General features: G+C 44.9%; 1 pseudogene; it reads right to left on the reverse strand.

The window, feature by feature from the left end:
* Positions 1–697: 697 nt before the first annotated feature.
* LOC142441770 (non-selective voltage-gated ion channel VDAC1-like) lies at positions 698–27976 on the reverse strand (annotated as a pseudogene).
* Between the last annotated feature and the right edge of the window lie 13 nt (positions 27977–27989).

The raw sequence follows: 27989 nt of genomic DNA on the forward strand, positions 1-27989 counted from the left end.
AGAGAGAGTGAAAAGTCCTGGATTATTGGCTTCATCACTCCTATAATCTCCACCCCAAAATCTTTCTCTCTCTCTCTCTCTCTCTCTCTCTCTCTCTCTCTCTCTCTCTCTCTCTCTCTCTCTCTCTCTCTCACACACACACACACACACACACACACACACACACACACACACACACCAGCTACCACACCCAGCAGAGGACTTTTGGTGTAAAGAGGTGATGGACTGGGGTGGAAAGAGGTCATGAAGATGGGTCTTCAAAAAAGCCCCTTTCAGATGGGTGTGCCCACACCATCAAGCAGTGAACATTCAGGTGAGGAAAGCAAGGTTCCATTCTCAAGAAATCACAATTTCATTCATGACTCACCAGGAATTTAAAAAGTGCCTATGCACGATCAGCTTCCACTTGCAGCCATTTCTACACCAAAAAGAAACCTGACATCTCTAGAAGGGGGTCACCAAGGCTACCTCCCCCCTCCCCCAAGTCTACAGCTGAAAGCACTTTCTTTGGAGTTGGGTTTTTTCTGTACCTCGGACAGGGGAACATGTTAAATCTGAATCAGCTGTCACCTGGAGGTCTAGCATGATATTGAGCAGTGCTTGCATCCCGGACATGCAACATTAACAGGTACTCTTGAATTCTGAAGGTAGCTATGCTGCAAAATAGTTTAAAATGAGATGATTGCACAGGATTCATTTATGTTTGGAATTCCAGCCCTAGACCAAGCTTGTGGCCACTGGCGTTGACATTCTTGCCATCCAGCAGAGAGGACAGCGTCAGTGTGGGTCGGGCACTCAGGGTCTGAGTGTAGCCTAAACAGACCAGGCTGGCGTTGTTCACCTTGGCCGAGAAGCAGGCGTCAGGGTCAATCTGATACTTGGCGGCTATTCTGGAATGAGCGTTGCTATTCCTGGCTGGCCAGGCGAGATGGATAGCAGTCTCCAACTTCTTGTTCACCTTCTGGTAAATGGAGCAGCCAAACTTCTCACTAGGGTGAAGTTGGAATTCATCCATCTTTAGCCAACTGCAGGGTTGCTCTGGGTCACTCGGGCCTGGGCAGTCTCAGAGTTCATCTGGTGGCCAGCCAGCTCTCGTCACCCAGCCCCAGAGCCCCTCGGATGGCAGGCCCGGCGATGTTGACATCCACGTCGCAGCACAGGTTGATGGGTTCCCGCTTGTACCCCATCTTGATTTTGGTGTTCTGTTTCCTAGTGTTCAGGGAGAAGGACCCGTCAAAGGTCACCTTGAGTTGGGAGGTGAGCTGGTCTTCCACCGTGATCTCGATGCAGAGCATGCTGTCTGTGTCCCACGTCTCTGTGACCGTCAGCCCGTACTCGTCCACAGGTACTTGGTTTCCAGAATGCCCGTGACTTTGTTGGTCTCGCTGTTGGCTAACCCAGAGCTGGTCTGTTCTCACATTATTATTTTTAAAAATAATTAAATCATTTTATTGGGTGCTTGTACAACTCTTATCACAATCCACACATACGTCCATTGTGTCAAGCACGTTTGTACATTTGTTTCCCTCATCATTCTCAAAACATTTGCTTTCTACTTGAGCCCTTGGTATCAGCTCCTCATTTCTCCCCTCCCCCATGCTACCTCCTCCCCCATAAACCCTTGATAATTTATAAATTATTATTTTTTTGTCATATCTTACACCATCCGACATCTCCCTTCACCCACTTCTCTGCTGTCCACCCCCCAGCGAGGAGGTCATATCCTCTTATCTCTCTCACCTTCCCTCCATCCTCCCAGTATCACTACTCTCACCACTGGTCCTGAAGGGATCATCTGTCCTGGATTCCCTGTGTTTTCAGGCAGTAGCAGCAGGATCAGCCGTGACCACAGCATGGGTTGCAGCATAGAGGGACCAGGAGAGCCTATTATTATTATTTTAATCATTTTATTGGGGTCTCTTACAGTTCTTATCACAATCTATACATCCATCCATTGTGTCAAGCACATTTGTACATTCGTTGCCATCATCATTCTCAAAGCGTTTTCTTTCTACTTGAGCCCTTGGTATCAGCTCCTCATTTTCCCCCTCCCTTCCTCAAGAACCTTTGATAATTTATAATTTTTTTTTCATGTCTTACACTGACTGATGTCTCCCTTTACGTACTTTTCTGTTGTCCGCCCTCCCCTGGGAAGGGGTTATATGTAAAACCCTGTGATCAGTTCCCCATTTCTCCCGCTGCCTTCCCCTTACCCTCCTGGTTATCCCTACTCTCAATATCAGTCCTGAAGGATTTGTCTGTCCTAAATTCCCTGTGTTTCCAGCTCTTATCTGTACCTATGTACATGCTCTGGTCTAGTTGGATTTGTGAGGCAGAATTGGGGTCATGATAGTGGGGGGAGGAAGTATTAAAGAACTAGAGGAAAGTTGTGTTTTATCGGTGGCTCATCTCTTCCTTGTGACCCCTCTGTAAGGGGATGTCCAATTGCCTACAGATGGGCTTTGGGTCTCCTGTCTGCACTCGCCCTCATTCACAATGATATGATTTTTTGTTCTGGGTCTTTGATGCCTGATACCTGATCTCATCCACACTTCATGATCACACAGGCTGGTGTGCTTCTTTCATGTGGGCTTTGTTGTTTCTTTGCTAGATGGCCGCTTGTTTATCTTCAAGCCTTTAAGACCCAAAACACTATATATTTTTTATATCTGGGTACCATCAGCGTTCTTCACCACATTTGCTTACGCACTCATTTTGTCTTCAGTGATCTTGTTGGGAAGCTGAATATTAAGGAATTCCAGGTTATTAGAAAAAAGTATTCTCGTGTTGAGGAAGTACTTGAGTCGAGGCCCAATGTCTGTCTACTACCTTAATACTAAACATATATATATATATATATATATATATATATCTCCCTATTGTTATATATAAATATATTCACATAAGTGCTTGCCTGTATTTAGACCTCTATAAATGCACTTTGCCTCCTTCCTAGTTCTTTCCTCTATTTCCTTTTACTTTCCTCTTGTCCCACTATCATGTTCAGCCTTCATTCGGGTTTCAGTAACTTGGCTACATTGCCCTGGATCAAGCCCTACCCGGCATCGTACACCCTTCTCATCATTGATTTAGATCCCCTATTGTTCCCTTGTCCCAGAATTTGTTAACACCAACTTCCTTTCCCCCACCTGCAGCCCCCACCCTCCTCCCCTCCTACATCCCCCAGGAAATGTGGGTCCCGTTGTTGTTTTCTCTCCTGTTTTATTTATTCTGCCTGTCTTATCTAGATAGACATGCAGAGACAATAATTTTAAGCACAAAAACAAGACAGAGTAAAACAACGATGTTGGTCGGGGTACCAGTTGAAGGCTGCCTGCCCCTATCCGGCCAAGGTGGACAATTTCAGGGAGCAACAGATCTATGAGCCATCTGCCTCGGTCCCAAATGGATCGATCAAAGCACCATCCTGCCTGGAATTTTTATGGAGGGAGACCTATTAGAGTCCCTACAGCTCCAAATTCTCTCCTTACTTGCCCACCTGCAGTTTCTACCCATCCCCTTTATTGCTTTACCTTCCCACCTGAGCAGCTTAAAAGTATCTCTCCACCACAGGTAAGTGAGGCTTACCACAGGTAAGCATGGAGTTCGCCCAGGAGTTCCGGGCTCATAGCTCTACCCTTTCCCTACTCTCATCTCCTTCCTGAGCACCTCGGATTCTCTGACTTCCTGCTGGAGTCTGTGAATCCCTCCCGGGAAGTGCAGAACCAACTTGCCCTTTTCTCTCTCTCTGGCCTGACCTCGGTTTATCTTTGCATCGAACGGCATAAACAAAACAAAACAACAACAACAGCAAAACCAACGACCAAAAAAAGGAAAGCTAATACATAGTTCTAGGTCTGTTTGTTGACCTTTAGGAGTATTTTCCAGTCAAGTCTGATGGGGTGCCACGCCCTGCTCCCAAAGTCTATTTTTGGTATTCCCCAGGGCCTTCATTTCTTTGCTCCCCTTGTTGCTTTGTTGCATGCCCTTAGCGTTTTGCTCCAGAGTGGTGGGGTCAGATCAGGCACAATTCCCGCACTGCGCCTCCAGTGCTGTTCTAGAAGCGCTATGGGTCAGTGAGGGACATCATGTCTCGTGGTGGGGGTGGCTCTATGCTCCTCTCTGTGCATTGGCGGCTCTGAGCAGGAATATCATCCTTGGGGACTTGGTGGACCAGGATGTGCTCCTCTCTCTCTCTCTCTCTCTCTCTCTCTCTCTCTCTCTCTCTCTCTCTCTCTCTCTCTGTGTCCCCCTTCGTTTGCTCCTGCTTGATCAGTGGTCAGCAGCCTCAACCCAGCAGCTTCCTGATGGCAGTGAAAGATGAGACAAGCAGATTAATAGCCTGGGAAACCCTAGGATTCAGCTCTACTCGGACCCAAGGGGTCTATGAGGAAAGCCTTCTAGCAACACAACAGGGGAGTGATGGGAAACTGGGATTTGGCCCCGTTTGGAAACTTGTGACCTGAGAGGACGCAGGTCTGCGCTGCTAGAAAGGAACGTGATTTTCATCGCTCCGGTGGCATCCTCCTTACATGCTGGGCTGCTGAGGTCGGACCCACCAGACTCTCTATCCCGGACTGATGGACACTTACAGTCCCTGGAACTCACAGGGCACTTCCTCCCTGTCCTACAGGGTCACTACGAGTCCGCACCCACTCAATGGCAGTGTGTTCAAGCTTTCAAACAAAAGATACAGAATTATAAATATAAAATTAGGAACCCAAACAGATATTTATCCAGAACGGGGGTGGTGGGAGCCACAAAAATGCACACTTTCAAAAGCTAATAAATCTCACAATCATAAAAACATGTTCATTGACTGTCTCAATAACCATTTTTTGATGGTCTCTTCATTTGTCAATGATTTTGTAACACATTTCCTCTGGTGAGAAAAAATAGTTTGATGTTTGTTCTAGAATGGTTTGTCAACATTGAGTTTTTTTCCCATTAACAGTTTAGAAAAGTTAATTTCAGGTGCCTCCAATAACTACTTGTAATAACAAGGAATTACTATTTTATATTGTTAATTTTATTTAATATAAAATTAATTCTATTTTACATTCTATTGTTAAATTTGGGGAAACTGACAAGAGTTTCTTGACAGAGCTCTAAGATCACAGGCACTTCAAGTTTGCTTGAGCAGTGACTAAATTTCAGTACTCTTTAAATTGCTGAAAGTTATTAAGCTATTTGTTCAGTTTTGTTGTAAAGATGAGCTCTAGGTTATCTTTGAAGAGGAACTTTTAAAAGTTCCAATTGTGTTATGATTCATTCTTTATCAATTGAGTATCAAAATAATTTTATTTTCTGTCTCCTGTTAAACACATTTTATTCATTCCTGGTGTTTAAACTTTCACTTCTTCTCAAAAAAAAAACAAAACAACCAACAACCTGATTTGGGGGGAAAAAGTTTCTTCTAAGTCATTTTGTATGTTAGAATAATTTCTATTGATTTAATATAGCAATATGTAAGAAAATATTTTTCACATCCAGCCAGGTCCATCTGGCTGTAATTCTCAGTATAATAAAATTATTAAAAAATTGTATACATAGCTAATTGAATATGTTGCATGTTGAATATGTTCCTGAAGAAAAAGACTTCTATTTTGGTGTCATTAATGAGAAGTGAGTCCTACACTTAAAATTTTCTACACCTGAGTGTTGAAGAATTTATTGTCTCCTCTGCTCACAGACTTCTGATGCTAGCTTGCGTCATGTGATATGTTTAGCAAGACAAGTCCTTTGACCGCCCTCCAGAACTGCTGATGTTCAGTAAATTCTCTCCATGAGTGGTACACGTGTTCTTGGAAGCCCCACCCCCCTCCACTGTAATAATCTGATTCTACATGGAAGTGAGTATGAACCACACAATGTGTCTTAAGAAAATCAAGCAATGTAAGCCTCACTCACTTTCCTCTTGGCTGGGTCCCCAAAATGCCACCTAGTCTAAGAGAAAATGTGACAAGGCAAAGTTGCAGTAGCAGGAGACACACTGTCTTCTTGGGTGCCTTAAATATAGGTCACTTTGGAAGAAATTTGGCATACGGTGACCATGTACAGGTAAACACATTGCTAGTGGCCCTCCCAGGGTCTTGGAAAGAGCCAGGGCAAATGAGGGGCTTCAAGGTCTACCTACCTCTGCGTGCCCAGCTATTCCAGCAAGATTGCTTCTGCTGCCATCTCGGCTGCATCTCTTTTCAGACTGACCTGCACTCTCAGCCTCATCTAACACTGTTGACTCTGTTAGACTCTTTTCCTTGCCTCCACGAGTTTGGAATTTGAAGCTTATATAAACGCCATTCCAAGGAAGTAGTCAATTATACAGCCCTGTCCTTTTGTGGGAGATGGGTGTGTCCAGCCAAGTCATGGCACTACGTCATCCACCTCAACATTCCAGTTAAGGGTGAATTCCTTGCTCTCTACCCAGTCCCCTACAACCAAAGCATCCACACAGGTTTGTCTGGGGGTGCTTCTCAGGAGCAGCTGTCCCTCAGGACTGAAAACAAGGCTGCTTTACCACCCGCAACACCCACCAGTGGCTACAAAGGTCTCTGCTTACTTCTTCACACAGGTTGTTGTTGCACACTGTTGAGTTCATTACGGCTCAAAGCAACTCTGTAGGACAGAGTAGAACTACCCCCACAAGGTTTGCTAGGACGTACTCTTTACAGGAACAGATTACTAGTTCTTTTCAACTGGTGAGTTCAAACGACCTACCTTGCAACCAGCTCTTAACCACTGCGCCAGTAGGAGGCCTCAAGTCTTGAGGTCTTCTGTTTTTCTAAGAACTGCCTTGCCAAAGGTGCCCCGTCACCCCCTCACCCCTGATTTCTCTGCAATGCCTCTTGCACACATCGGTTTGTTATTTTCTGAACACCCAGGGATGGATGCGTGTTGAGAAGCCCTGGGATGGAGTATCGATTTCATCAAAGTGCCGAATCGCAGCACAGATGAACTCAGGTTCAATAGTAGGTACCTGCATTCTTAAAAACTTGCACGTTTTCTTCCTCAGTTGCCTGATCTTCCTCCGCCCCAGATTTCCCTCTTTAAGACCTTGGTGTTGCTCTTAGCAGTCAGACAGTGCCACCTACTGCCCATTGAAAGACAGTTGCCATGGGCCAGGCTTCCAACCACATTACCTGTTCTTGGCAGGGTGGCAGGTAACCTAAGGTAAGAACAATTTGGAAGGTGCCCTGAACTTGGAGTACTGACAGGACATTAAAGAGTGCACAGGAATGACAACTTAGGAAGGAGATGAATTGCCAGGGACAGAGATCTGGATGCTGTAAGGGACTCTGGGTGGTTACAGGACCTGTGTCAGTGATTAGGTGGGGATCTGGACCTGAGCTTGTCTGTCTTTGAGGTCCAAGTAGCTCCATCTCATCATGCTAAGAGGAAGGGGACCTCCTTTTATGGATAATCAGAGGTGAGAGCAGAGAATTTTAAGGAGATGATGACCTAACATTTCAGAACCACCAAGTAGGATGGAGTTCCTAGGTAGTACAAAGGCCAGTGGGTGCAGCGTATTGTGCATCCAGTGGTGATGGAAGCGTCTCCAGGGCTCTCGCAGGTCTCAGTGTGATTCTGATAGCCCTCTGAGTGGCTCAACAGCAGGAAGGTGAAGCAGAAAGCGAGGCTCTCACAGGACATAGCAAGACTTGTCCTGAGAGAAAGAGGGAATTCCCAGGACCTTCGTAATTAGCATGATAAGGTGTTTGGCAGAATCTGAGAGCCGCATCCTTACTGACTGGAGAACTTTAACCAAAGTATGCCTTTCTCCTTCAGAATTTTTGCAATATAGAATCTGATGGAATCCTGATTACACCAGGAATAAAGGAAAATGCTTTAGTGGCAGAAAGATAGGTCATCTTCAAAGAGAGTGTAGAGAGTGCAGGCCAATCAGCCTGGCCGCAAAGAGTGAGCTGAGCCCTGCACCAGAGCATGGGCCGGGACCACCAATCTTGGGTTTAAAAGTACCTGGATTTTACTCCCCCAGTAAGGGATTTCCATTAGCAAACGCTTCCCAGCAGGGAAGTAGAGAAAGGAGCTTGACTTAAGCCCCACCCAACAAAGCAGCCTCTGCCTAACCCAGCGAAAGAATCAATCACAAGTATCCCCAGCCTCACAGCAGGAGACCAGACCTAACCAAACTTGCAAAAGCCCAGCCTCTGTCCTCAGTGCAGAAAGTTTGACTAACCAAGAAAAGACTCAGAAGCCCTTGCAGCAGCCTGTTGATACCAAAGAGCAGGAGCCTCTTATTGAAAGAGTAACACAGTTTTTAAAAAAAAATTAATTAGGGGCTCATACAGCTCTTATCACAATCCATACATACATCAATTGGGTAAAGCACATTTGTACATTCATTGCCCTCATCATTCTCAAAACATTTGCTCTCCACTTAAGCCCCTGGCATCAGCTCCTCATTTTCCCCCTTACCCCCTTCCTCACGAACCCTTGATAATTTATAAATTATTATTTTGTCATATCTTACACTGTCCGACGTCTCCCTTCACCCATTTTTCTGTTGTCCGTCCCCCAGGGAGGAGGTTATATGCAGATTCTTGTAAATCGGTTCCCCCTCTCCACCCCACCGTCCTTCCACTCGGTATCGCCACTCTCACCACTGGTCCTGAAGGGATCATCTGTCCTGGATTCCCTGTGTTTCCAGTTCCTATCTGTACCAGTGTACATCCTCTGGTCTAGCCAGATTTATAAGGTGGAATTGGGATCATGATAGTGGGGCGAGAGGGGAGAGGAAGCATTCAGGAACTAGAGGAAAGTTGTATGTTTCATCATTGCTACACTGCACCCTGACTGGCTCATCTCCTCCCCAAGACCCTTCTGTAAGGGGATGTCCAGTTTCCTACAGATGGATTTTGGGTCCCCACCCCGCACTCCCCATCATTGACAATAATATGATTTTTTGTTCTTTGATGCCTGATACCTCATCCCTTCAACACCTCGTGATCGCATGAGGCTGATGTTCTTCTTCCATGTGGGCTTTGTTGATTCTGAGCTAGATGGCCACTTGTTTACTTTCAAGCCTTTAAGACCCCAGATGCTATATATCTTGTTAGCTGGGCACCATCAGCTTTCTTCACCACATTTGCTTATGCACCTATTTGTCTTCAGTTATTGTGTCGGGAAGGTGAGCATCATGGAATGCCAGTTTAATGGAAAAAAGCATTCTTGCATTGAGGGAGTACTTGAGTGGAGGCCCAATGCCCATCTGCTACGTTAATACTAAACCAAAAATATATGCACATAGATCTATTTCCACATCCTCATATATAAATATATTTATATATGTACATGCCTTTATTTAGACCTCTATAGATGCCCTTTGCCTCATAGCTCTTTCCTCCATTTCCTGTTACTTTCCTCTTGTCCCACTATCATGCTCAGTCTTTATTTGGGTTTCAGTAATTCCTCTTGATTACATCACCCCTGGTCATGCCCTACCAGGCTCAGCACCGATTTGGGTCACTTCTTGTTCCCTTGTTCCTGGGTTCGTTAACACCACTTCCTTTCCCCCCACCTCCCCCTCTCCCATTTCCCTCCATAACTGTCGGTCCCGTTGTTTTCTCCTCCAGATTGTTCATCCAGCCTATCTTATTTAGACAGAGCTGCAGAGATAATAACATGCACAAAAACAAGACAGAGCAAAACCAAGCAACAAAAGAAAACAAAACAACAACAAGCCAATGACAAACAAAACAAAACACAAGAAAGACAAACTTGTAGTTAGTTCAAGAACAGTTTGTTGGCCTTTAGGAATGTTTTCCCGTTGGTTGAGTGTGATGGGGCACCACGCCCTGGCCCCAAAGTCTATTTTTGGTATTTCCTGGGGACACTTCATTGCTCTGTTCCCCTTGCTGTTCTGTTGCACGCCCTTAGTGTTTTGTCTTGGTGTGGTGGGATCAGATCGGGTGGAATTCTCACACTGTGTTTCCAGTGTTGTCCCCTGTAGGGCTATGGGTCAGTGAGGGACATCATATCTCATAGTTGGACCGCCATATGGTCTTCTCTGTGGACTGGCTGCTCTGAGCAGGAATATCATCCTTAAGGCTTGGTGGGACAGGATGTGCTCCACTCCCTCTTCCTCCTCCTTCGTTTGCTCCTGTGTGCTCTGGTCAGACATGTTCCTTCTCCCTGAGCTACAGATTCATTGCTGTCCTCTGAAATAAATTCCTCTGGGGGGAGGGGCAGGTGACCACGTAGTTGGGATTGGGGCCGGCCCCCCAGACCTCTCCACTGGTTCCCTACTCTATGCCAGCATGTTGCGTTCACTTCTCAGAGCACTGGGTTGAAGTCTGGTCCCTCTTTCCCTGCAGAGAGATACACAATACCCTCCCCTTGGGTGGGTTAGTGCCCTGTGCCCCCACTCCCCTTTTCTTTTTTATTATTTTTTTCCCTTTCCCCACCTCCTTTTTAGTTGGCTGCCATATGTATCCCTGGATTTGGTCTGGCCCCTGCCATACTACCTGGTCATCACCCCAGGAATGTTTGTATACAGTAGCTTTTTCCCTATGCCCCTTTTGCATTTTTTTTAAGCTTACCTCAGCAGACTCGTGTTGTACTTGTCCTTTTGTGCTTGGCTTACTTCGCTTAGCATAATTTCCTCCAGTTCTTCCCATGCAGCGATATGCTTTATATGTTCATCACTGCTTTTTAGCGATGCATAGTACTCCATTATATGTATGTACCACTGCTTTTTAATCCACTCGTCAGTTGATAGAAATTTGGGTTGTTTCCAACTCCTTACAATTGTGAACTGTGCCGCAATGAACACTGGAGCACAGAGGCCCGGCCATGGTTTGTTTCTTGCCTCTTCTGGGTATATGCCCAGTAGGGGGATTGCTGGATCGTATGGTAGCTTGATTTCCATCTGTTTTAGGTATCGCCAGATCGATTTCCATAGTGGCTGGACATGCTTACAGGTCCACCAGCAGTGGAGGAGAGTTCCTGTCTCCCCACAGCAGTGCTACCCTGTTCTATAGGGTCAACTCGATAGCAGTGAGTTTGGGGTTGTTGCTTTCATGTTTGGATTAAGGGACCCTGGTGGTGCTGTGGCTAAGGCATTGGTCAGTAGTATAATGGAGAAAGGTCAGGCTGTTTGCGCCCAAAAGGATTTACAGTTCCAGACACCCTAAGGAGAGGCCTTATTATATCCTATAGGGTCATTATGAGTCAGGATCAACCTGACGGCAGTGAATGGTTGTTTTTTAAATGGATCATTCTTTAGCAAGTGTTTTACCAGTACTATGGCCTCTGATTTCAAGTTGCCCAAAGGCTAGGGGGGTGTGGGGGAATTAAAGTGCCTTCATAAGGACAGTAGAACTTATGTACAGAGTCCACATTCTGAAGCGGGGCACTTCTGTCCATCCATTCCCCCAGCTGTCCTTTCAAGACATCTTCAGTGAATTTTTCTAAGGACAGGGAAAGAAGTGAAGTAAGATGATACTTTGTGGTTATTAAGCGTGGATGCTAAGGAGTCCTGGTGGCGTAGTGGTTACATGCTGGGCTGCAGAACGGAACGTCATCAGCTCGAAACACCAGGCCCTCCTTGGGAAAAGATGGGCTTTTCTACTCTCATCAAGAGTCACAGTCTCAGACACCCCGGCAGTTCTAACTTGTCCTGTAGAGTCACTACCAGGTGAGTTAACTCGACAGCAGTGAGTTCAGTTCAGTTCAGGGAAGCATGGAAACAAGGATGATAGATGTCCATATCTGACTCCCGGCCATTTATTTACTCTTCTGTGGCCTTGGGGTGGTTGCCTCATCTCTCCACATTTCTATTTCTCATGTTATCCTCACAACCTAACCGAAACATATGATGTAAAGATGTCAAGGGGCAGTGGGTGAAGAGCACATGAGGAGTTTGGGGAGATGTGAGTGTGTGTGCGCAGTGTCTGGATTGGTGATCTTAGGTGATGAAACCTGGATTCTGACCACACCCAGAGAGTGACAGCTGGGGTAGATGGCAAAAGCAAGGGCCACAAGATGTGTTGGATTCTACGCCATCCTTAGAACCACCGTGAAGATAGCAGAGCACAGGAGAAGGAGATGCCTCTGATCCTGCCACCTTCAACTTCCATGAAGGAAGGAGGATGGCCTTGTGGAGGACAAAGGACAGCAAGAAAGAGATAAAAATTCACTGCCATTGAGTCAATGCTGACTCACCACAACCCCTGCGGGTTTCCATGACTGATTGTTTACAGGAGTAGAAAGCCCAGTCTTTCTCTGGCAGAGCTGCTGGTGGTTTCAAACTGCCAACCACGTGTCTAATAGCCCAACATAACCACTACATCACAGGGTCCCATAAAAATAGAGAGTGGACAACAAAGAGCCCCACAGACAGGCATTTAAAAAATAATTTTATTGGGGCTCGTACAATTCTTATCACAATCCATACACACATCCATTGTATCAAGCACTTATGAAATTTGTTGCCATTGTGGGGTCCTGGTTTACAACTGCCAGCACCAGCACCATGACAGGCTGTATAAAACCAAAGTCTGGGGCAGGCTTACACTCTAATTTCAGATTCCTGGACACTGAGGCAATTCTGTCAGAGAAGGCATGACCTGTCCCAGGCTGACCAGTAGGGTGCAGTGACCACCACCCCTGATTGACCAGTCAAGAAAACACATGCGAAACTGTACTTGCCAACCACCACTGGACAACGCTGGCACCAGAAGTTTTCTCCAATAAATTTAAAGAACAGCAACACTGGACTGCCCCCCCCCCGTCCCTGCCCCATGAAAGTCCAGCGAACAAAGAACGTGGGGCGGATTCCCTTTTGGACGCTGGGTCCCCGCTGCACTGGGCAGTGGAGGGAGGGAAGCCCTAGCTCGAGCTAGCGAATAAACTCCTTTTGCCGCTTTTGCATCTCAACTGGTCATAATTCTCCCATGCGCCCAAGGTGAGCTCGCGTTCCCTTCCCCAATCCAACACCATCATCATTCTCAAAACATTTGCCTTCTACTTGAGCCCTTAATATCGGCAGCTCATTTCCCCCCTCCTTCCCCACTCCCCCTACTTCATGAACCCTTCATAATTCATAAATTATTATTATTTTGTCATATGTTACACTGTCCGACGTCTCCCCCCGCCCTCTTCTCTGCTGTCCATCCCCCAGGGAGGAGGCTATATGTAGATGCCTGTAATCAGTTCCCCCTTTCTACCCCACCTTCCCTCCACCCTCCAGACATCACCGCTCTTACCACTGGTCCTGAAGGAGTCATCTTTCCTGGATGCCCTGTGTTTCCAGTTGCTGTCTGTACTAATGTATATCCTCGGTCTAGCCAGATTTGTAAGGTAGAATTGGGATCATGATAGTGGTGGGGAGGAAGCATTTAAGAACTAGAGGAAAGTTGTATGTTTCATCGTTGCTGCCCTGCACCCTGACTGGCTCATCTCCTCCCCATAACCCTTCAGTAAGGGGATGTCCGGTTGGCTACCGATGGGCTTTGAGTCTCCACTCTGCACTCACCCACATTTACAATGATATGATTTTTTGTTCCTTGATGCTTGATACCCGATTCCTTCGACAGCCAGACAGGCATTTTTTAAGCTCTTGGGTAAGTCACGGGCAGGGAGTACCCACTTGAAGTTAGCAAGGTAGCCCCGCCACTGGTTTCCTTGAAATTCTAGGGAGGTAGAAAACTGACCTGTCTCTTCTGGGAAGCAATCAGGAAACGGTGACTCCAAAGAAAGTCATGTTTTAATGGCACTCCACAGCAGACAGCGGTAATGTGGGATTAAAGGGGGAGATTAGGTGGCGAAGTTTTCAGCAAGAGCTTCTGAGCTTTGAAAGCTTCAGTTGGCAGCGGTGCTCCCTGTGGGCTCATCTAGAATCAGTGAGGTGTGCAGCCTGACTGGACAGGTATTGGAGAGCAGAGGGGTGGACAGAGGCCATTTCAGCTTTATGAGTGGATGCTGAGCTTCTGACTCTATACTACCTGAGCCGAGGAGGGTCTGCCAGCTGGGATGCCAGGGGTCTTCATTCAGTGACTCATCTCTCAGATTGATAGCAAACCTCTCCTCCTCCCTGTGAACAAACGAGCCACGCCCTGCTCCAACCGAAGTCCACCTCACCCTCCAGCTCCCTGGAATCAGTCCGGTCTTAGAGAGTTTCATTTTCCTACTTATTCGATGCTTCTCAGAGAAGGCGGGGCTCTTCACCTGCTCCCTCAGTGTATCACTGACACCTGAGCAAATACGATTGGCACGATTTAGAAGAGCTAGCCACCCGATGGCCAATTTCCTTGGTCTGAAGCCCAAGAAAATGACGTGAAATTGTAGCAGAAGAAATGGAGGTAGGAGGCTCAATGAACTTTTTATGGGGAAACCAGACAAGAGGTACAAGGGGTGGCATGAGGGCTTGGGAGTAACTGCACAGTCTTCAAGGGCAGTAGGTGGGTACTTTCTATTTTGGGGGGGGCCTCGGTCATCTTTGGAAGTGGCTTGAAAGAAAGAACAAGATGACGTCATCCTGTACACATACCTCTGGTTGGCTCTGTGTCCTGTTCTCTCTACTCTTCCCTCTCGTGGAATCCGTGAGGGCCTGGAACAGAAACTAGTTGGAAGGATGACTAATTGACAGAGACATTGATGCAAATGGTTGGTAGTAATCATTGGCAGCAATTAACCAAATTCTCAGAGTGTGACCACAAGCCGTCTAGTAGCCCGGTTCGGGAGAGGACATTCTGAACTCCTGCCAAATCATCTTAATAGAGAGTATACCAAAGAAGGCTTTCAACTCGTACGTTGTGATACTCTGGTTTTAGCCAGGGCACTTTGGCCCTTGAATTATAAACAGCACAAATATTCACAGAAAATGCTGACAAGAAAACACCACTGGTTCTTGAATCATTTTGATAAAATGAAAAGTCATTCCATGTTTAGCCTATCCAAGGAAATCGGGGGTGTATTCCAAAGCTGATGAGATATTTCTGAAACTTGTGTAGCATCAGGCTTTGGATGGTGCATGTTAATGAGCCACCAATGGATAGTAGGAATTTACCTGATACCAAAGGGCTGAGTTGTACCCTCTTGACTGCTCCAGGGCAGTCTCCCTCTGCTTGAGTGGTCCTCTCTGGGGCTGGTGTGGCAGCCTTCCAAGGCCCCCGGAGGGCAGGAAGGCCTGCAGGTAGGAGGCTGTGTGGTGAGATGGAGGCCTGGTTCCTTTGCAGAAGAGCCGGAAGGAAGGTCTCTGCTCCATCTGCTGGGAGAAGGGGCCTGTGGTCACCAACTGTGGACACTTCTTCTGCGGAGAGTGCTTGGACTCCCACCTCAAGAGCTCGGCCACCTGCCCTGTCTGCCGGGCCCCCTGTTCTGAGAAGGTTCTGGGAGAAGGCTACATCTGCCAGACTCACCGGGAGCGGGTGAGATTTTTCTGTGAAGGGAGCAGCCTTCTTTTGTGCAAGAAGTGCAGGGAGTCCCCCGAGCATCAACCTCATCAAGAGCTGACCATTGAACATGCCGTCAGTCACTACAAGGTGAAGTCAGCTCTCCTCCTGGGTGAAGCCAGTTGTCACCTTGCCACCTCCCCAGGTCACCCCTGCTCACCCCTCTCATTGGACCCCACACTTTACAGCAATGCATAACTGGCGTCTCTCTTTGCTTCTTCTCTGTCTTGTGCTTTGCACGCTGTCTTTGCTCTTCTGTATTTATATTACGAGTCTGTTTAAAAGGGAGCGATGTCACTGTGAGAATCCCCGGCGTTTGACTACAAGCGAAGAGCTGGCAGTGAGGATCCATGCAAAGGCACTCACCAAAGAGACTCTGTGGTCTCCCTTGAGGTCCCATCCTTGAAAACTCCATGGAGCCATTGTACTCTGCCTGCACAGGGGCGCCATGAGTCAGAACTGATGGCGGTGAATGAGGACAGCCACAGCAAAGGCAGATTTCCAGGCAAAGGAGCTACTCATCCTTTGCTGCTCTGTCGAACGCCATGATTGACTAGATAATGCAAAACCTGATCGGTCTGGAAGCCTCCCCAAAATTGCATACTTTCTACAGATTTTCATCTTTTAAATTAAAGATAGAAACCTATTGGCACTAAAACTATATGGCTCTCTGGTGATCGTGCCAGCAATTTGGCTAGATATGTAATCAGGTTTTACATCAGCCTATGATGACTCTGCCAATATCCTGAAATTTGTGCATGACTCTCCCTCGTTTTCAATGGTTTTTGTTTTGTTTTGTTTTTAAGATTGTTTTATTGGGGGCTCTTACAGCTCTTATAACAATCCATGTATCAATTGTATCAAGCATATTTGTAATATGCTTCCATCATTATTTTCTAAACATTTTAAAATACTTTTATTGGGGGCTCTTACATTTCTTATTATAATCCATACATTCATCCAGTGTGTCAAGCACCTTTGCACATATGCCGCCCTCATCATTTTCTTTTTTTTCCAATCATTTATTAGGGGCTCATACAACTCTTATCACAATCCATACATTTATCAATTGTGTAAAGGATTTGTGCATTCATTGCCTTCATCATTCTCAAAATATTTGCTCTTCACTTAAGCCCGTGACGTCAGCTCCTCATTTTCTCCCCTCCTTCCCAGTTCCCCCTTCCATTTTCACTATCTGTTTTTCTTTTATTTATTTATTTTTTTTCATTGTTTTTTTTCTGTTTTTCTTTCTTATCTTCCTTCTTCCCTTCCCCTTTCCTCCTTTATCCCTATTATGACGATTTTATCTTTGTTTTTTTTAAAAAAGTTGCATGGTCATGAAGTCAGACTACACGGAGACCTTTAAAATTCCAATGAAAACTCTTTCTTTCTAGTTGCCTCCCTCAATAATCAGTCCCGGGGAGAGCTGGCATTGATCGATTGTTGTACCTTCTTCCAGACAGTTTTTGAGTCTCTCTGCTCTTAAGGCAGTAAGGGCAGCAGCAGCAACAAAGCAAGTACAGAAGGACTCTCATGTGTCTGCAACTCATTTTCTTTATCATTTAAAAATATGTCTTGGTCATTTCTCCATGTTCTTTCCAACAACTGTGGAGTACTCAATGTCCCCCTGTGGGATATTGAGATAACAATTTCCGGAGTTCTCTTTCATGTACTTGAGGGTGTTTTGTCTTGTCTTGTACTTGAGTTGTTGAAATCATGTTAGGCACAGAATGAGAATTGAGACACGGGAGTGTCTCAATTGGAGGTACCAATTAAATGATGAAGAAATAGTTCCAAAAGCCAAAGAGGTAAAGCTTTCTGGTTCTAAGATCATCCCTTCTAGGTACAGCATTCCACAGGAGAAGCGGATCCCCACTTGCTGATGAGGCCAGAGGTAACTGGGAATTACACTGGCTTCTAGACTGGGGCTGGAGAAGCCTGTCCACTCATTTACCGTTTATTGGGCCGGTGCTTTCTGTGGGACATTGTGCTAGGCACTGCACAAAATACGAAGGGGATTCGTAGTCCTTCCTTATTCTCAGGTCTTCCTTTAAACTTGACAGCGTTCTTAAGGTCCTACTTTGTTACAGGAGGCTAAAACACATCATTAACAATGATATGTGCTCGTTTAAGAAAGATTTCAAGAAAAAAAGATTTCCTAAATTCCTGCTTTGTGCTTGGGGTAATTTGTGCTGGGAATACGAGAGTGAACTAGAGAGATGCCATCCCCACTGCCAGGGAGTGTGCAGAGTAGTAAGAGATGCATCAGCAAGAAACCAGACCGGCTACAAATTGTTTCTTAATTGTGTGTATGCTGGTGTTGTATTATCTAGGAAGAAAACAAGCAAGTGACTGAGATGGAGACTAGTGGGCCATCTATGGAGTTCCTAGGGGGTACAAACAAGTTCACCTGCTTGGCTGCTTAAAGAAAGGCTGGAGGTTCAAGTCCACTCAGATGTGCCTCGGAGGAGAGACTTGTTGAAAACTCTGTTGAAGATAGTTCTGCTCGCACGCACAAGACTTTGCTATGAGTTTCAACTGGCCCGTGGGCCACTGCTCACTGATGTTAAATCGCGTGTCCCATGAGAGTCTCTTGGAGACAATGGCATTGACGCTGAGACCTAAGGGAGCGAAGTTGGCTACGTGAAAGAAGGAGGGAAGGCAGTGCACACAGAGGACTCAGTTGGGAAACATTTTAATACCACTGTAGAATTTCTCATTAGAGTGTGAATCGACAGGCTGCATAGATAACATTGAAAGTGGGGCAAGGGAATGAGAGAAATCAAAGATGACTATGTGAGTTTCTGGTTTGACAAATGGGATGGATGATGTAAAAGATAAGATGGAGGAGAACAGGTTTGAGCGAAACATCAAGAGTTTCATTTTTGAACAAGTCGAGTCTAAACTGAGACGCTGCGAAGTAGGATCTTAGAGAGGCTGTTGGATATCAAGATTGGATCTACAAGGAGAGTCCAGGGTAGGATTCCTAGCATCCAAAACAGGGATCCATCAGAATAAAAAGGAAAGTAGACTCTTCAGAAGAGAGTGTAAAGAAAAAAGAAGTTTCAGCACAAGGTCCTAAGAAAGACTGTTATCTAGAATTAAGGAAAAAACAGCAGCATCAACACCAACCAACAGCGGAGTAACATCCCAAGAAATATGAAGGAACAATGTGAGGACAGATGGTACATCCCTTTGAAAGATGCTCTGCAGTTCAGTGGGTGACAGAGAAGGGAGTGGTGGGTCAGGTGTCCATCTTAACCAGAGGGAACAAAAAAGAAGGTTCTGCAATCTTAGGTAGATTTAGCAGTTTTGAAAGTGGCTTGGCTGTCACAGTTTTTCCATCCAATAACATGTGAGGAAAAGACACCAGCAATGTGGGTAGAAGTGGCGATATGAACGGGTTAAAAAGGGGAGAAGGTGTAATATGGGAATGGGAACGAGGAACTGAGTAGGATTGGTGGTGGTATGGGTAATCAATAGTATGGGTTGAAAACCCAAGATTTAATGTGGTTTGAAAGGCTGATTGAGAACAGGCAAGGAGAAGGTGATAGTAGAATCTATCCCAGAATCAGTTGCCCAAGAGTGTTATAGAATTGGAGAATAATGAGGATTGAGGGCATTCTCAAAGGACTAATGTTAACAGTGGACCTTGAGACCCACAGGAGGCCAGGAGGGAACTGTGTTCTTCTAGATATGGATAATACAATATTGAAATAAAGTCTTCGTTTTTTGTATCATTGAAATTTAGTATATTGTACTGTACAACAAATAATTCCATGTCAACTTTTCTGTATTCTGGTATCCTGTTATTCCCAACACATTTATGCAGTAAGCAAATCCTTCCTACATCTATTTGTTGCTTGTGGTTTGGTATAACTTAAATTTTTTTTAAAAATCATTTTATTGGGGGCTCATACAACTCTTATCACAATCCATCCATTGCGTCAAGCACATTTGTACATTTGTTGCCCTAATCATTCTCAAAACATTTGCTTTCTACCTGAGCCCTTGGTATCAGCTTCTCACTTTTCCTCTCCCTCCCATCCCACCTCCCTCATGAGCCCTTGATAATTTATAATTATTATTATTTTCTCATGTCTTACACTGACCCACGTCTCCCTTCACCCACTTTCCTGTTGTCCATCCCCCAGGGAGGGGGTTATATGTAGATCCTTGTACTCGGTTCCCCCTTTCCACCCCACCTCCCCTCCACACTCCTGATATCACCTGTCTTACCCCTAGTCCTGAAGGGATCATCTGTCCTGGATTCCCAATAGTGGAATATTTTTAACTCTTTAGTTTCTAGATAATTTTTCTGTGCTAAAGGTACTATTTTATACTTTTGATATAGGTTGCTCTGTTGTTTATGTTTAAGTCAAGCAGCATCTTTTTATGTATACGTTTTTCCTGTTTACACATATATATGCAAATATATATTTGCATATATATGTGTCAACTGATGATTTATAAAGAACTCCCCCAGATTTTGATTGTTACTGCATTAAAAATTTTAATTGCTTTAAGAAATATGACTTTGGGGCTTATTTAATCTTCTTAACCAGCATCTGTATAAGATGTTAAATGTCTTTATTTAAACCTCATGTGTCTTCACTTTATGGAGGGTTGCTCTGTGTGTGTATATATATAGTCTATTTTTTAAGGCTAACTTTTGGTAATTGATGCTTTCAAAAGCTCGTGAGAATGGCATTTTCAGTACAGTGATTTATAAAAAGTCTAGAATATGGGTAGTCAAAGAAATCAATTAAGAGTCTTTGTCAACCTCATATATCCTGGAAGCTTGGCTATTTTCTAAATTCATAGTCAAGTGGACATTGTCAGATTTCTTGATCAATTCCATTTTTGCTCATAAGATAAAATATTGGGTGACATTATTATTATTTCACTTATTGGGGGATACTTTTTGGTGTTGTGGTTATGCATTGGACTGTGATTTGCATGGTTGGCAATTCAAAACCACCAGCAGCCCTGGGAGAACACGTGGGCTTTCTTTTCCTGCCAAGAGTTACGGTCTTGGAAATCCACAATAGGTTGCTGTGGGTCAACATTGACGAGAAGGCAGAGTTTTTTGGGGGTGTGTGTGTTTGCTTTAAGGGACACACTTTTGAAAAATTTGTGTTTGAGCATATGCATGTATGATTCTAACAGAATAAGGTGAATGAGATGAGATGAAAATGTGAGGATTGAAAGGTGGAGGTCGTTTTGTCTATTGACAACTCTGTCTTTCATACATTTGGTTGGTAGGCTGTCTGAGGATGACTTTCAGTGTTATTAGGTTCTCATGTTTCAGCACCATTTAGTGTCTTTTTGTTGTATCTTTTAAACTGTGAAATATTTTATCTGATATCTGCTAGGATCACAAGCTTTTTAAAATAGCCATTCAGACAAGACAGTAATTAATACTGTCTTGGAGCTTCAAAAAATCATGGATAATTTTAATGATCTTTTAATTTAATCGTTCCATGATCTCTCATATTTATAGGATATATATATATATATATGTATGTGTGTGTGTGTGTGTGTGTGTGTGTGTGTAGAGAGAGAGACAGAGAGAGACCATTTTATTGGGGGCTCTTACAGCTCTTATCACAATCCATTCATACATCCATTGTGTCAAGCACATTTGTACATATGTTACCATCATAATTTTCAAAACATTTTCTTTCTACTTGAGCCCTTGGTATCAGCTCCTATTTTTCCCCTCCTTTTCCCACCCTCCCTCTGCTATTACTTATATTTTGTCTTTTTTTTCCCTAAGAAATATTTGTGGTAGGTAAAAGATGATAAACTTTGCTCCTTAATTCTAATGAGTGTTTTTTTCTCTGATGATACACACCCACTAAATTTTCTTTTAGCAAATATCTTCATGTGTTGCAATGTATGCGAAATTAAACCATAGGACTTTAGTCTATTCATTTGGACCATTGGAATGGCACGCATTATCTTCAGTTGTTCCATGATGCATTTATCTTTATGGCTGTTTGCTTTCTTTATTCATTTACACAGAGCTCGGAGTTGACTTCAAACCCTATTAAATATTAAGCAATGTCGGAAGATAGAACCTTGGCCTTTTTAACTGTATCTGAAGAACGTGCCTGATTTTGACAGCAGACAGAATAGGCAGGGGGGAATTCCTGGCAGAGGAAGTCAAAGATAAAATATGAGGAAGTGTGACTGCACAGGGTGTTTCGATGGCCTGGACCACATCTGAGTTGTTCTGACTACACAAGGGAGAGGGAGAGGCAGAGGTCAGATAAGCCTCCACCCTTCATCCTTTCTTTTTACCCTATTCTGACATCAGCCTTTCTTCCCAAGGCACCTTTCTTTGCTGCTGGGTTCAGCTCTCTGTTGCAGTGGCCACACAGAGCTCACTGACAACCCAACATCCCAAATCAGGATGCATTCATTGTCCAGAGCAGTGCCCCTCCTCAGGCAGCAGCCAAGTCCCTCTCTGATCCTCAGTCTCTCTGTCCCATCTTCCCTTGACCTTTTTCTCTGATGGTCAGGAACACCCCAGGGACTCCCCCCTCCCCCTCCCCCACTCGCTGCTCTGCCTCACTGACTCCTGCTCTCTCTCTCTGCACCGCTCCTTCGGTTCCTTCATGCTGTCTCATTGTCTTCATGCTGTGGTCTCTGCTGTCTCTGCCACTTCAGCTAGACACCCCCTACAGGTGGCGGTTCTTTCTTGACGATCCCAGGATTCTCTCTCATTCACAGAAGAATGGCAAAATTGACCAGTCCCTTACATTAGGGTTTCACAAACCCCAATTGCATGGTCCCACACAACAATTTGGTAGGAGGTATAGAAAAGAGAATCTCAAACTCACTGCCAGAGAGTCATTTCTGTCTCAGAGCAACCCTTTAGGACAGAGCAGAACTGCCCTCTTAGGCTTTCCTAGGCGCTAAATCTGTATGGGGGCAGAAAATGATATCTTTCTCCCCCAGAGGAGCTGGTGGGTTTGAACTGCTGACCTCATGGCTGGTCATCACTGGTTCATTGTACCATCAGGGTTCCTCAGAGAGAGGGAGAGAAGTGACGTGTTAAGAAATGTCACCTCCCCACAGGGGTAGCTAGTGGAACAGAAGGCAACCCTTAGAGACATAGAAAGAACTCACAGTGGGTATGGACGCTGGGGTCACATCATGAGCAATCTCAGGTGCTAGGTTAAGGAGTCCGAGTTTGCCTTAGTTAAACACAAGCCATTCTTTCGTTTGGTATTTCTCGTCTCACACATCTTGGTCACTTTTTCAGCAGGACACGGCTTATGATAGAACTTGGCCTTCAGACCAATCGCCTTTTTTTGCCCACTTTGACTGTTCATGAGCCTCTCGATTTTCTCTTTTTCTCTTGGTAATCCAAATGACACCCATTGTGCTTAAGGGGTAACTCTATGTGTTCCTTTCGTAGCGCGGTGGTAGCAACAGAGTCCTGGACATAGTCTCCAGAGCACAATGAACGACTCGATTTGGGGGTCCCTGAGATGCCCCAATAATTTCTAAGTGACATCATCTCTTCTGCTGACTGAGGCATTTTGGGTACCGGAGTGCGGTTGTGACCTCTCACCCACAGTCCCTCCCAGCTAGATATCATCCATACAATCTTAGCACCAGAAAGATCACTTTCCAAGTCATCGCCAGTCCAAACCCTACCAGCACATCTTCCCTGGGGCGGCAGTCTTCTCTTCTGAAGGCAGTGTGTTTTAAGAGTTCACAAAAATCAAACGCATTCCTTCCCAACAGCCAAGAATAAGAATGTTTCCTCAAGTACCTTTGTTTTTTTATCTCAAGCAAGCAGGACAAATTCAATCCAACATGTTCTTCAGCTAGTAATGTATCCTTATATTTAGTCCATAAATCCTTTCTTTTTCAAAAAATAGTTTATTTATTTTTAAAATACTTTTATTGGAGGCTCTTACCTCTCTTATCACAATCCATACATTCATCCAGTGTGTCAAGCACATTTGCACATAGGCCACCATCATCATTTTCAAAGCATTCTCTTCCCACTTGAGCCCCTGATATCAGCTCCCCATTTCTTCCCCCACCCTCTCCCGCCCTCCCTCCCTCACGAACACTTGATAAGTATAGATTGTTATTTTCATATCTTACATCATTCTCCATCGTCCCTCACCCACTTTCCCGTTGTTCATTCCCCTGAGACAGGGTTATAGGTTGATCATAAATCCTTTTCCTGTTTTATTTATTCCATCTTATCATCATCTCCCACTCTAGTGTTCTCCCCACTGTCAATGGAGTCATTCTAAAGGGTTAGTTGTAGTTTTATAGGTAGAAGTTTGGCAAAAACTCACAGTCCTGTATTGTGTATTTGCGTATTTAATTTACAAAGTGATTCATTGTAGGCCTCATTCTATTTCTTGACTTTCCACTCTGAAGCACATGTGAAAGATCTATCTATAGTTAGTGTGTCGCGCAGTGTTGAGACTATGGAATATCGTGATAGTTCTAGGGCATCTGGAACATTGTACTTCCTCTCTTAAAATGCTCACTCACTGCCATCAAGTCTATTCTGAATCACAGTGACCCTCCAGACATGAGACACCATCCCGTCATCGATGCCCCAAATAATGCTGTCCGTCCACACACAGTAGTACTAACACCTCTCATTGAGATCCAGGTGAAGAATCCTCTGGGTAGTTTATCCAGAAATAGAGTCCCTGGGGGATGCAAATGGTTAACTTGCTTGACTTCTAACCCAAAGATTGAAGGTTCAGATCCACCCAGAGGCTCCTTGGAAGAAAGACTTGGCGATGTGTTTCCAAAAATACCAGCCATTGAAGACCTTCTGGAGCAAAGTTCTGCGAGGACACACATGGCGTTGTTTGTTATGCATAAGAGTTGATTCTATGTCAATAATGTTGTTGCTTTTCAATAAGAACCGGGACGACTAGACCATAAAGGCAAGGACACTAAAGTGGTCTGGACTCACCAGAATGGTTGTCCCAATGCACATCTAACCAGCATGTGGGAGGATGCTGATACCCACGCCACACCCCCACATCAAGCATTATCCTATGTTTATTTTATCCATCTAAGGAGTCTGAAATACTTTGCCATTGTTATGCTAGTTTATACATTTCTCTCATAATCATTAGATTCTTTTATCCCCTCTCCTGTGTGTTCAGGTACTTAGTAAATTTTCTGTTGTCTTCTTGCTGCTTTGTAGGTGTTCCTTTCTCTACTCCACATACACATCTCGTGATGGCTTAACAGGGGACCTCAAACTTTTTAAACAGGGGGCCAGTTCACAGTCCCTCAGACCCGTTGGAGGGCCGGACTATAGTTTTAAGAAAAACAACTATGAACAAATTCCTACGCACACAGCACATATCTTATTTTGAAGTAAAAAACAAATGGGGCAAAAACACCCGGCAGCCGGATAAATGTCTTCAGTGGGCCGCATGTGGCCCAAGGGCCATAGATTGAGGACTCCTGACTTAGACATTTTTGAATATCATCTCCCCACCTATCCTTTCTCTGTTAATTTTTTCCATCATATCATCATTCAGCAGAAAAACTTCTGTTTAATTTGGTGTACTCCTATTAAACAACTCCCTCATGTTTGTGATTTTGAGTGTTTATTGGAAGACCCATTTCTCATTGAATTATGGAATGATTTGATCTATGTATTCACCCCAATTTTCAAAAAAAGACCCATTTCTCTACTCCTGGGTCATGCATTTATTCCGAAGCATTGTTCTCCATTCTCTGTAGTTTTCCCTTTCAAACGTAAGTCCTTAGTCTATCTGCTGTTTGCCTTCCCATATGGTTCTAGATAGAGACCAAGTTTATTTTTCTCTATTACTATAAGCCAGTTTCCTCAATAAGCTTTTCTTCAGATTTCTGCCATTTCCCCACTGATTTATTCAGTATCTTAAAAAATTCCTCTATTAAAATAGATCTGAAAAATTTTTTTTAAAAATACATCTGTCCATGAACTCCCCCTTTTCATTTTCTGCTAGTTTCTTACACTATTGCCATATGGTTCTTACTACTATGGTTTTGTATTGTCTTTTTTAATCTGGCAGAGAAGTGTACTTTGTAACCAATCGAATAAAAGTTCAAGAAGAATGTTTCCAGGAGACCTTTCATTGACACCCCCTCCCTCTTTCTTCCCTGTTGATTTCTTAACCGCCTACTCTAATCTCATTACCCATTTTGTTTTTCTTTGCTTCTCTCCCAGATTATCAAGGATTATTCATTATATCCTTGATCTCAGAGGCAGACATTGACTAATCCAGAACCTGATTAAGATTTAGAGAAAAGACACCTTGTGGGGGTAGCCACCCCCCAACAACTCATCATGGGTTCAGTAGGCACAATTGTATGGTTAAGATAAATAAAGAGCATAGTAAAGTTGTAGAGAAATGGGAGAGAGAGTAAAATAAAGAAGTCAGACACATCTCATGGTAACAAGCTCACCTCAGCTCCTCTTGGTGGTACACGTGCAGGTGGGGGATGAGTGGGCAGAAGAGATGCCTGACTTTTTAATTTTACTCTCTCTTCCTCATCTCTCCCATTTCTCTATGACTTTACTATAATCTTTATCTATCTGCTTAATGAAATCGCGATTAGTTGGGGGGTGGGGCTGGCTACCTCCACAACACCTTCCTTTCTGGGCTATGGATTTACATCTCATAGAGAGTTCTTATCCATCCCAGCCAGGGACCCAGAGGAGTGGACCAGGAACTATGTATTATTATGTGCAGTTCAGAGTTTTGTTTTGTGGTTTGTTTTTTTTAAGCAAAATGTACCCATTGCTTTCCCCCCCATTGTTATCCCTTTAATAAAATTTCACTTTCTTTACCTCAAGCACTATGCTCTGAGGTACGTCTACTTTCAAGCAGAATTACTCTTTAGCCTTATCGGGGAACCGGATCCCACTGCCTTCCTCCGGGTTTCTTTCCCGTGAGTGACACCCTCATCCCCAATCTGACAAGTAGGTCTGTCTGTCTTTTCAGGAACGACTCAGCCGACGAATCAGGAAGCTGAGAAAGGAACTTGAGAGGCGCAAAGCCCTGGAGAAGAGTCCCCAAACCCAGCAGGTGGGTTTTTCAGGTCCCTAGAAAAGACAGCCTAGGCGTGTCCTGAGGGGTCCTTTCTCCCTTAGGCCGCCTGTCTCTGTCTTGGGAACAGTCGGGTAGGGTGGGAAGGGTCTCAGAAACCAGAGATGTGGCAGTGGGCACAGCCTTGGGGATTGGCAGTGGAATATCCTAGGCAAGCTAAGCCCTCTGCTCTTCAGGTGACTTACCTGTTAGATGAAAACCAATCTTTCTTCACCTGGCTCACCGCGAGCATCACAGGAGACAGGCAGCTTCTCAGCTTACCATTCTTCCTACACTGTGGGCTTTCATCTCTAATAACCAGTCTCTTTTCCCCTCATTGATCTTTGCGTAGGTCCTCTCCCCACCCTGTGTCTCAAAGGGGGTTAGCAGCAGCAGGTGTGTGTGCTCCCTTCGTTGTGTAACATGGCATCTGTGCTAATGAGAATGTGAGGTGGGAGTAGAGAAGGACGCCTGCCTTGGCAATAGCTCTGATGCACAGAGGCCATTCCATGAAAGGAAGAGGACTGGGGCATCAGCATTCCCGTCCAGAATATTTAGAGACTGGGAGGGGACAGGGAAGAGCTGACATGGATTCTCCAGATCTGTAGATTTGGGTAGGCGATGGGAATCATAGACTAGAGGCTGAGCGGGAGAGTCAGCAACAAGGGAGGAAGCAGCTGAATGTTCTTCTTAACAGCAACTGGACCAGCTTGAGGACATGCAAGAGAAAGCCAGACTCTTTCATGAATCCTGTGCAGCACAGCTCAGCTGCCTGATCACTGATCTGGAGAGGGTGTTCAAGCAACTAGAGGCCAACATGTTAAAGGTGCTTGCCCAGAGGCACCTCCCTATGACTGAGCTTCTTCTGTCGGGGAGGTGTCGCAGGGAGAGACTGCTCTCCAAGTATGTATTCTCAATGGTGTATCCCAGGCCACACAGTGTTCCTCCAGCAAAGGGGAGGGATGCTAAGCAGTTCTCAAGGTTAGACCCAAGGCAACCCCAAGACTGGGTTCGGGAGGGAATTTGGAGGTGACGGTGATGCTCACTTTCTCTCTCTCCCTCTTAGGATGCCAGTGACTTACTAGACAGGTACGAGCAGCCCTTGTCTCCCCCTACACGCAAACCTTTCCAAAGGCATGTACATTATCAAGGTCAAGGAAAACCACTGCTTGTTTGACTTTGTGGGCAGGGGAGGAGTCAGCAGAATATACTGAAGGATTTTTGTTTTTGTTTGTAGTAGTGCTCCGCAGAAATTAGAGGCTATTTATCAGGAGTTGGAGAAAAAGCCCAATGGATCACCTCCTCCACTGCCCTCAGCATCTTTGACCTGCTCATCCCTGGACCATGTCATCTCAGACTCATCTCAGCGCCTCCACTCTCCTTCCCTTGGCTTCCCCTGCCCCACATTAGGGCTACCTGTTGCTTCTTCAGATTTGCCATCTCCTGAACATATACCCCTTTCCGCATCCCCACAGCCATGATGCATGGTCCT

The sequence above is a fragment of the Tenrec ecaudatus genome, chromosome 1 (genome assembly GCF_050624435.1).
Source record: "Tenrec ecaudatus isolate mTenEca1 chromosome 1, mTenEca1.hap1, whole genome shotgun sequence".
Classification (NCBI taxonomy): Eukaryota; Metazoa; Chordata; class Mammalia; order Afrosoricida; family Tenrecidae; genus Tenrec; species Tenrec ecaudatus.